Below are 9,020 nucleotides of genomic sequence, written 5' to 3'. Positions count from 1 at the left end.
TCTGTCACCTCGCAGCAGAACTCTGCGCCTCAGCAACAGAGGCTCCAAGCAAAGGCAATGACATTGCACCATTTTATGTTAGTCCTAAACACTCAAAATAATAAGAATTAAGAAGTAAAGACTGTTTAAATAACAAGAAAAAGAGGGTTTGGGTTGGGGGAGCATGTCGGGGGGGTTATTACCCTTGTAGTCTTTTGTGCTTTTGGAAGTCATATTTCAGCCTTTGCTCTGCAACCGCAAATACTATAAACATGTTTTAAAAAGAAAATTGAATTTGTCATGTTAAACCACAACTCCAAGAACTGAGGGCTCTCATAAAAGCAAAAAAGATCCCAGAAGTTAGAAAAGCTGCCTGAGTACAACGTGCTTTTAATCTACATCTGTTCTAAGTCTTAAACTTTCACTTTCCATTTTCCCTTGCCCAAACCTTGTCAAATAATCTCACTACTGTGTATTACTAAATACCCACTTAATTAACATGCCATGATTGTTTTCTGCCAGTGCTGTGGTAGCAGCGAGGGGTTATTTCCTCACCGCCCTACTTTTACTGCTCCGCTCAGGAAGCTGTGTCACGAGGACGCGTAAGTGCCACCGCGCTGACATTCGTAGCTGCGCACGATGACATCTCCGAGTGAATCAAAGGGAAGGGCAGATTTCAGTATGTATATCCTGGTGTGCAGCGGTGACTGATATGGAAAGTATTAAGAAGCGGCGTAACGAGCAGTGTGTGTGGGAGCGCTGGGTGTACGTGGGGCTTCACTAAAAAAAGCCGCGCGCCGTCTGACAATTGTTTGAGTAAGTCTTAAATCTACAGAGCGAGAACAAAAAGACTGCACCTAAGCTTTCTGCGCTGGCTTATGCGAACAGCAAACCAAACAAGCAGAGAGCATCGGGTTTCTGTTCTTAAACTGAACATTTCTTTTGGTTTTGTGCAGGATGAAGCGCGAGCACCTTTCTGTGGGACGGGTGGGACGGTGGGGAATCGATGTGAGTCCCCACTCCTGTTGGCTGGAGGCGTGGGAATGCGCCCAGACACTGCAGTGTAAATACCACCTTCGTGCTCGCTGGGACGTGCATGTAAAGCGCAATTAGCGGCAGGGTTGTTAATAACCCTGTTGTGGCTGGCAGCACGGGAGGTTATTGAAGCCCACTCTGCGGGTCAGACTCCGGGCGCAGTGCAAACAGCTCTTGTAAGAACTATGTGCGTAGGTTTAATGCCATGGGCTATCAAGGATTTGAGAGCTCTGAGTCACTTCTTAACCTTTCTCTCAACCACCTAAGTAGATGGAAGTGAGGAACAGTTTTGCCACCAAACCCTGCCTCGTCACACGCTCTCGCCCCAGCCCGAGAGCTGATACTTGCGACACCGATGTGGAAGGGGAGGTAGGGAGCCGGCTCGCTTTCTGCTCCAGAAATGCCAGAGCTGGCACCCCGCTGAGGGTGAGAATGTGTGGGTGAGAGGGTAGGATTGCAACACCCTAAATATAGATGGGAAGTCCCCAGCTACGCTGCTGTGGGACTACATTCCAGTCTCTGACAATAGCACAGGATTTTCAGACCGCATTTTTGCAGCATAATGCTGGTTTTTACCTCTTTCTCAAGTGCCTTGCACCACGCTATTCAAGCCCTGTGTGTGCTAGCAAGTTTGGCATAACACAGAAACACAACCCTGACATAAAGCTAGGCAAGTACTTTCATGTTGCAGTGCACGTGCTTGTCTGTGATGTTAAATAAGTTTGTCCTGGGCTCCTGCAGTGGGAGTGCAGAAAGAGAACTTTTAATCACACAGATTTTTACCATTTTGAACGGCTGCATATTTGCCCCTTCCTCAGCTGCACAATTCAGCAACTGGCAGCGCTGGCAGTGCGTGCTTACAGGAGGGACAGATAAAATATGTAGCTCCTAAGTCCCAATTACAACCTCAGCAAAACCCTTGAGAAGCTTTTCAGCTTTGCTTTAACCCGTTCCCAGATCTGCACACCGGCTGAACCCCCTAACTTTTAAGGGTGCTCTGCACAAGGGCGCGAATCGCCGCTCGCTGCCTTACTCAGCACGTTGACGGGGGCAGATACAAGACGATCCCCCCCTCCTTTCGTGCCCTGGCTGCAAACCACAGCTTGGGGATTTCTTGCAAGCAGACCATCAGCTCTAATAATATTCAGCCCAATTTTGTTTTTTTTTTTTAATCTAGCTAGTCATATATTAAAGCTGTTGATACTTTTGGCCTCTGGATGATCCAGAGTGTAATTACAGAGCGTGCGAGGACGTGCTCCCACTTGCTTGTTTGAGATCTGCCTCCTCGCAGATGCAGCTGGGTGCCAGACGCTTCCCGTATAGTGTGAAGCAAGGGGAGGTTGTTTGGGAGGGTTTTTTAACTTCTCTGCACTATTTGCAAAATTATAAACAGGCCCTTCTGCCACCTTTTTTTCTCAGCTTAAAGTGTTAAACCCCCTCGAAACTGGCTGTTGGGGAACAAGGTGTGAAGTCCGTCCCGAGGACAGACCCCCCCCACCGCTCCCGGCCCGGTGGGGAGGTGAGCGTGGATCTGATTTCATAATCCGGGTCTTTCTGCTTATCGTCTTGTTCCCATGGGCTTTTCTGTGGGAAGCAAATCTCTGAAAGGGAAAGTTGTCCAATGCAGTAACGGGATTTCTCTTAAGCGCTCGCTACTGAAGGCAGCGGGAGCCCGGGGGAGCCAAAACTGCTTTTGAAAGCTGTTCTGATGTTGCCTGGGGATTTTGTACGTCTCTCTATTTTCCATCTCCTCCCAGTAAAGTATGGCAATAAAATAAGACCTAGTGTTAGGAAATTGCTCTGGAGTTAGCTCAGTTTTGTTTAAAATTTAAAGCAATTCCTGAACGTCTCTGCTCCTGGAACTTTACTCCAAATCAAAGTCCATTTCAGCTTAATGTAATTCCCTGAACAGGCTAAACTAAGTAAGGAAAAGACAACTGGGTACCAGCATCTGAATATTTCTATCCTGGACCTGGTACTGTGGAATATTTTATTCCACATTAACTATTCCAGCAAATTCTCCTGTGAAGAAAATGTTTAATGGAACTGTGGAAAGAATTAACCCCCCCTTTTTTTTTTTCCAGTAAACCAAAGCATCACTGTAACCTCACTGAATTGCTTCATATTTTCCCAGACTAAAGAACCGAGAAGGATATTTTGGACAGAAAAGTCAAAATTTCTGTTATGCTGATATTTATAAATGCTAGTCTTTATACCAGCCAACTCAAAATTAATGGCCCAGAACCTAGTACAACAATTATGCCCAATGATACAGAAAAAGACCCTCTCTTTTATATTCAGGATAATACTTTTTTCCTAAAACAGTGTTGGTTAGTCTTGAAGACCAAAGAATTGTAAGGAAGTTTAATGTATATATTTCTTTTGCTTTTGTTTCTTGTGCCCATTGTTGTGGCTTTCCTAAGACCCAGTATTGTATTTCTTCAATTTTCATGTCTTGACAGTTTTATTTTAAAAAATAAATACATAAAACCCTCCTCGTTGTATTTTGCTGCAATCTTACAAAATCCACGTACAGACGAGGCCTCAGATGGAGCAACGAGAGGGGATAAAGTTAATGCTTCTGGGGCTGACTGCTTGGTTTCAATTTCAGGCTTTTCTGGAAGGCTGAACTGGAGGGGAATATCTATTTATCCAAAACAGTGGTTTCATATGTCTCTTATTTTAATATTAGCGAGTCTTTGTATTTTAAACACAGCTTTTAAAGATGGTAACTCCTATCTAAGCACTAACCGATAGGTAGAAATGTATCATCAGTCCTTGAAGTAAATGGGGTGATTTCCCTTTACAGTGGATCTAGCGATCAGTCGATATTTGGATATATTACCTAACACCAGTCAGAAAGAAAAATGCTTTTAGCCACCTACAAAGCGTACAGGTATCTTGTAATGTAACTCACTGTGCTTTATTTTGGGTCTAAATCAAGAGTTGTGCCAGTCAGCCTTTGTATCAGCAGAAATGAGGGCAATTTTTGAAGCTGAGACTTTGAAGCAGAGCTGTAGGTCTTGGAGGGCTTGATCCTCACCCTGGAAGGACGCAAGGCCGCGATACTGCAGGTGTGACTTGACTGAGGTGGTGTTGGCTGAGCTTCCAACACCAGCTTGATTTCAGACAAACCCGCCTTCTTGTGAAAGGTTAGTTGGAAACGTAAATGCTGACTGTGCGAGGAATCTTTTTGGAAAACACACAGCAGATGCTGCCCGCGGGAGGAGAGCGGCTGCTGCGGAGGTTAATGGAAGCAAAGCTGTGCCGGCGGCGTGCAGCTCAAGATGTGCCCGTCAGTAACTGGCCATCATTCGGTGACACGGAAAAGCCACATTTCAAAGGCATTTCAAACCAGAAACCTGGCTCCAAGGTCATCTCACAGTTATTTTCTGTCCCTTGGATCCAGCTTTTAGTGACCAAGGACAAAGTTGGTTCTTTGTAAAAAGATGACGGAGAAAAAAGGACATCTGACATAGCTGCCTTCATTTACTGCTGCCAAGGGGGAAATGTGGGTGAAAAGGATTCCTTGAGCTTTGCAATACTGCAGCTATGGCAGTAAATAGAAACAGTAGCTGGGGAGTTGGAGAAGATTGCAAGAATAGAAATAATTATCATCAGACATCAGGATCCGGGAAAGGGAAATAACCTGCTACGTCAACTTACCCAAGTCTTTTGGAGTTTCTGAAGCTGCAGCAGGGGTCCATCGGCGCTTCCTCGCGTGATCCCTGTTGGTGAGTAATGTATCCCCTGCCTCCTTGGGAGAGATTAAAGTAGGAGGTATGGGTTATTTAGAAACACATATGTACTCTAAATAAATTTTCAATTAAACTTTAGCAAATTTTAGGTGAAAGTTGAAGCTGTTCAAGCAAGAACCATTAAAGTCCTTGCTTTGATTGGAATTAGCTCGTTTGGCCTTAGTCAAAGTGTAAGTAAGTCTGGTAAGCGCAGAAGAGGCCACGCAGTCAATAACAGCAACAGCTTCAGCTGCTGCTGCTGAGTTGTGCCTGTTTCCAGTAAATCATTTTCTCTGTTACGGGTAGTGCGTGAGAGGGGGAGAATATTTATAAACTACATGGTAAGAAAGAAGCATCAACAAACTAAGTTAAAACTAACCCTCATCTCAAATATACTGAATTCTTGATTAAGTCATTCTGATCCTAACTAGTATGGGAAGATATCGCTGCTTGGTGGTATTGAAATACTGTAGAAAGCAGCAAATTCAGCTGGCTACCTTAATCGCTGGTAAAACTGGCTCCTGGCAAAGGATTTGTAGCAAGGAGTTATTCAATCTCATATTTGTCTTATAAAAATCCATACAGTACTTGTAGACGGTGTTCCCTATTCCATAACAGCATGGGTTTTACTTATTCTGGAAGCTGCACTCATCACTGGAAAGCCACTAAATACAAGAAGATGTGCTGCTGGAAGATACAAATTTGCATCACTGCTTTTCTAGCCAGATTTGGAAATCAGCTAAACTGCTTTCGGAAAAACGGTGGTGCTGAGCAGCTTTGTCCATTTATACTTTGGCCCATTTGCATTATGCCAATGACTCAGATCAGGTCATGTTGCCGATGTGCTAAAATTATTTTCAGGCCATAATTGAACCTTGGACCTCCCGACAAGGCTGATCAGCGTGAGCAGGTATTCAGGTGATCTGTAACGTGAAACCATTTATTGGGTGTTAAACCAGCCAACGAGCCCTTCTCTTTCCTCATGACATGGCATCACCACCTCCACAGCTTTGCCGGTGATGTCTACCATTTGAATGTTGCTCCCACGGTCTCTGAATGTCTCCTGATGTGCTGCTATGTGGCTGGTCTGGCTGCGTTATCAAGGAAGGAGGGGCAGAAAATCAGCGGCGCCGTTTCCAGATGATCCTGGCGAAGAGGCTGGTGATGTGCCAGAGGGAGGTGGAGGAGGAGTGCAAAGGGGAAAGTATGACAAAACAGTGATGGGGGACCTGAATCTCGAGGTCGGTCAGACCCACCTTCCTGCATGTCAGGCCATGGGCCCCCACCAGCATGTTCCTCTCTGCCCCATCACCCTCATCAAGTGGCTGGGTGGCTGCAGGGTAGGTCGGAGCAGCAATCTGATCCCACGGAAAACAAACCCACCAGAAAAAGGAAAATTTGCTGCCCAACCTGCTTGCTCGTCCAGCTCCGCAGCAGCTGCACAGCTGCTAAATCAGATGCAAGGGCAGCGAGGGACGTGCAGGGACCGGGGAAGGGGAGGGAGCGGGGGAGCGCCACTGTCCCACTTCCCGGTAAAGCAGCTGCCGCTGGTACGTCATACCAAAGCGTAACACGAAAACCGTATCCTTCGTTTGTCTGAGCAAAATTCCCTGAATCCGTGCTGCTAGCAACACCCGAGTGGGCCCGTCAGAGAGCTCTCTGATGCTGGCCCAGCAAAGGCATATCCTGTGCCCCGTCAGTCACCCAGTGTGGCAGCGATGGGAAGGATGTGACCAAACAGCTGTCACCCAGCTGGCGATGTTGCTCAAGGTCCTTCGATACGCACGTTAACAGCATGTTGAGATTTAAAAAAAGCTACCCAAATGTGGCTGGGTTTGGTAAACTGCTATTAAAATAACCCTGTGTATCCATTTGTGGTTATATCAGTTCTGCAAGTGCCTTGTTCCAGGAAAAAGTCATTTGGGCTGTATGAACTCCCACAGGCACGATCCACACTCTGTTGTCAGCAAAGCAGCAAAGCAGCTGCTTTATTTCTGTCCTTGGGGAGTGCAAGCAGTGATGCTTCTGCCAGCTCCTCTTGATCCGAGGGGGGGAAGATTTCCTATCTGTTGGCAATCTGCTATCCACTACACCCACGCTTCCTCAGTGACATTTCATCCACGCTCCTCTATTGTTCATGCCACTAAAACCTCACGCAAACCCTGCAGCTGACATGTTCTCTGCCTGTAAATAGTACTTTGTTCCCCTCGTATTTGTTTGTTTCTGGTGGCATGGATTCCCGGTCCTCCCCTTGTCACCAGCAGCACCTGCCCGAGCCCAGCCTTCCCCCCAGGGCAGCTGCGGGCCGATGCTCCTCCAGCCTGCGCTTACTCAGAGGAGCTGCTGCTGTCTTTGGACGTTATTTCCTAACTTGTCGCCTTGTTAATGACTGCCATCATCGTTAGTCACTAATTCCTAGTGGAAAATATGTCCAACACAGACTCCCCTCCGAGTCCCTGCTGATTCTACCTGCTCATGGGCGAACAGGGGATGACTCTCCCGTCCCGCTGAAACCTTCGCTCGGTGATGACTCATGTGGCTGAAGCAAATGCTTGGCAGATTTGTTCTGGTGGCCAGCCAGCCCCTCTACGACGTCCTGCTTTGACCGTGCTGCCTGCCACGTGCCTGCCCTGACGGAAATGCTCTGTCTTCTCTAGGGAAGCCACTTCCCGTGCCAAGGGCGCTTCTCTTTTGTCTCTTCAGTCCCAGCACTCCTGTAATGATGCTAGATTGCTGGGCTGGAGTCATACTTTTGTTCTAAAAGCATACCAGTGCCTGCTGAAGTGGTGTTTCAGAGAGACTCACCTTACTCTGAGGTTTCTAGGTTTCTAGGTGCTACTTTTGGGAGCTGGCTATTACAACCCGATTATAGGCGTACTCCCTGCTTTGCTGTTTCAGTTACACCGCATTAGCTGAGATCTTCTGGATGCTCTAGATCGGTATAGTGGCTCTGCACAAAGCTGAGCATCCCTATTTAATATTTCCTAATATCTCATTCTGCCTCTTACATATGTCACTTAACTAATGAGTGATTTGGTTTCCCCATCTCTGTCACAGAGTGAGGCAGTGGTGATTAACCTGCTGATGGATGTAAAGCCCCTTGCTCGGAAGACGCTGGAGAAGGGCTATCGGTATCCCAGGCTGCAGTGCTGGGGGTAGCTGTGCAATACCGATGTTTCGCCAAGCTGGTTCTCTCTCTGTAAACTCGTAGCACTGCAGAGGGCAGAAGTTCAGCGGTGTACTCGGATTATTTGACACCAGATCCAACACCTTGCTGAAACCCTTGATGGACATCGTGAAAAAACAGACTTTGCTCAACTAGGCTTTACGTAATAATTACTCTGGGTTAAATACAACAGGAACGTTGCAGGGCAGGTGCATTAGCTGGGATGTGGGGTACAGCCTGTATAGTTGCTGCTTGGTTGCTCCTTTTGATACTAGACATTGTCATTAGTTTGTTGCCCTGGTAAATGTTTGGTTTTCTCACAGGAGGGAGATTACCAAAAGAGAATAACTAACTGCTTTTTGGTGGCCAGTAGAGCTGATTAAAAATATATATTTCTTCTGATTCCAGCCATGAAAAGGCAAGGCAGCTAGGAGCCGCTTTCAGGAAGTTCCTCCACAATTAGCAGCCTTGAGAAAAATATACAGGAGATTTGCTAAAGTTCTTGTGTGTGTGGTGTAGGTACCTTCCCCAGAAGTTATAGTGCACGAGCACACCGAGAGACAAGTGACCTTTCAATGTGCAAAGTCTGCTTATCCCAGAGCACAGGATTTTTTATGCCATTGTAATTTTTTGGTTTTGTAAGGAAACATACAAAAGGATAAATGGTTTACAAGTGTGTATGAGTTTCAGAACACCACACTTCATAAAAATTGTGTACTCTCATATTTCCTCAGAGCTAAACAGCTTCAAGACATTATTATGCAAGTGTAACGTTGTAGATTGTGGGGAAGAAATGCTTGGGTGGGGGGAGTGAAAAGGAGAGGGGAGGTTGGCTGGAAGGGAGGGCTGGTGCTCTTCAAGCCGTTTCAGATTCTGTATCTAAACACTTGGCTTAAATGTTGATCCCCAGGAGGATGATCTGTTTGTATCCTAGGTATTAAATGTCCAAATTCCACTGCTCCATTCTGGACATGAACTTTCTATGGCATAGTGTGAAGGCCCGTGCTCGGTGACCACGGCCAGCATCAGGAGGGTCTCTGTGAAGCTCAGTGTAGCTGGGAACTGTCCTAGGATCCAATTTTCTAAGAAGATATGAAGGCTGA

This window comes from Fulmarus glacialis, unplaced genomic scaffold, assembly GCF_000690835.1.
Source record: "Fulmarus glacialis isolate BGI_N327 unplaced genomic scaffold, ASM69083v1 scaffold42506, whole genome shotgun sequence".
Taxonomy (NCBI): Eukaryota; Metazoa; Chordata; class Aves; order Procellariiformes; family Procellariidae; genus Fulmarus; species Fulmarus glacialis.
The sequence above is the reverse complement of the archived record's forward strand: the minus strand, read 5'-3'. Positions refer to the sequence as shown.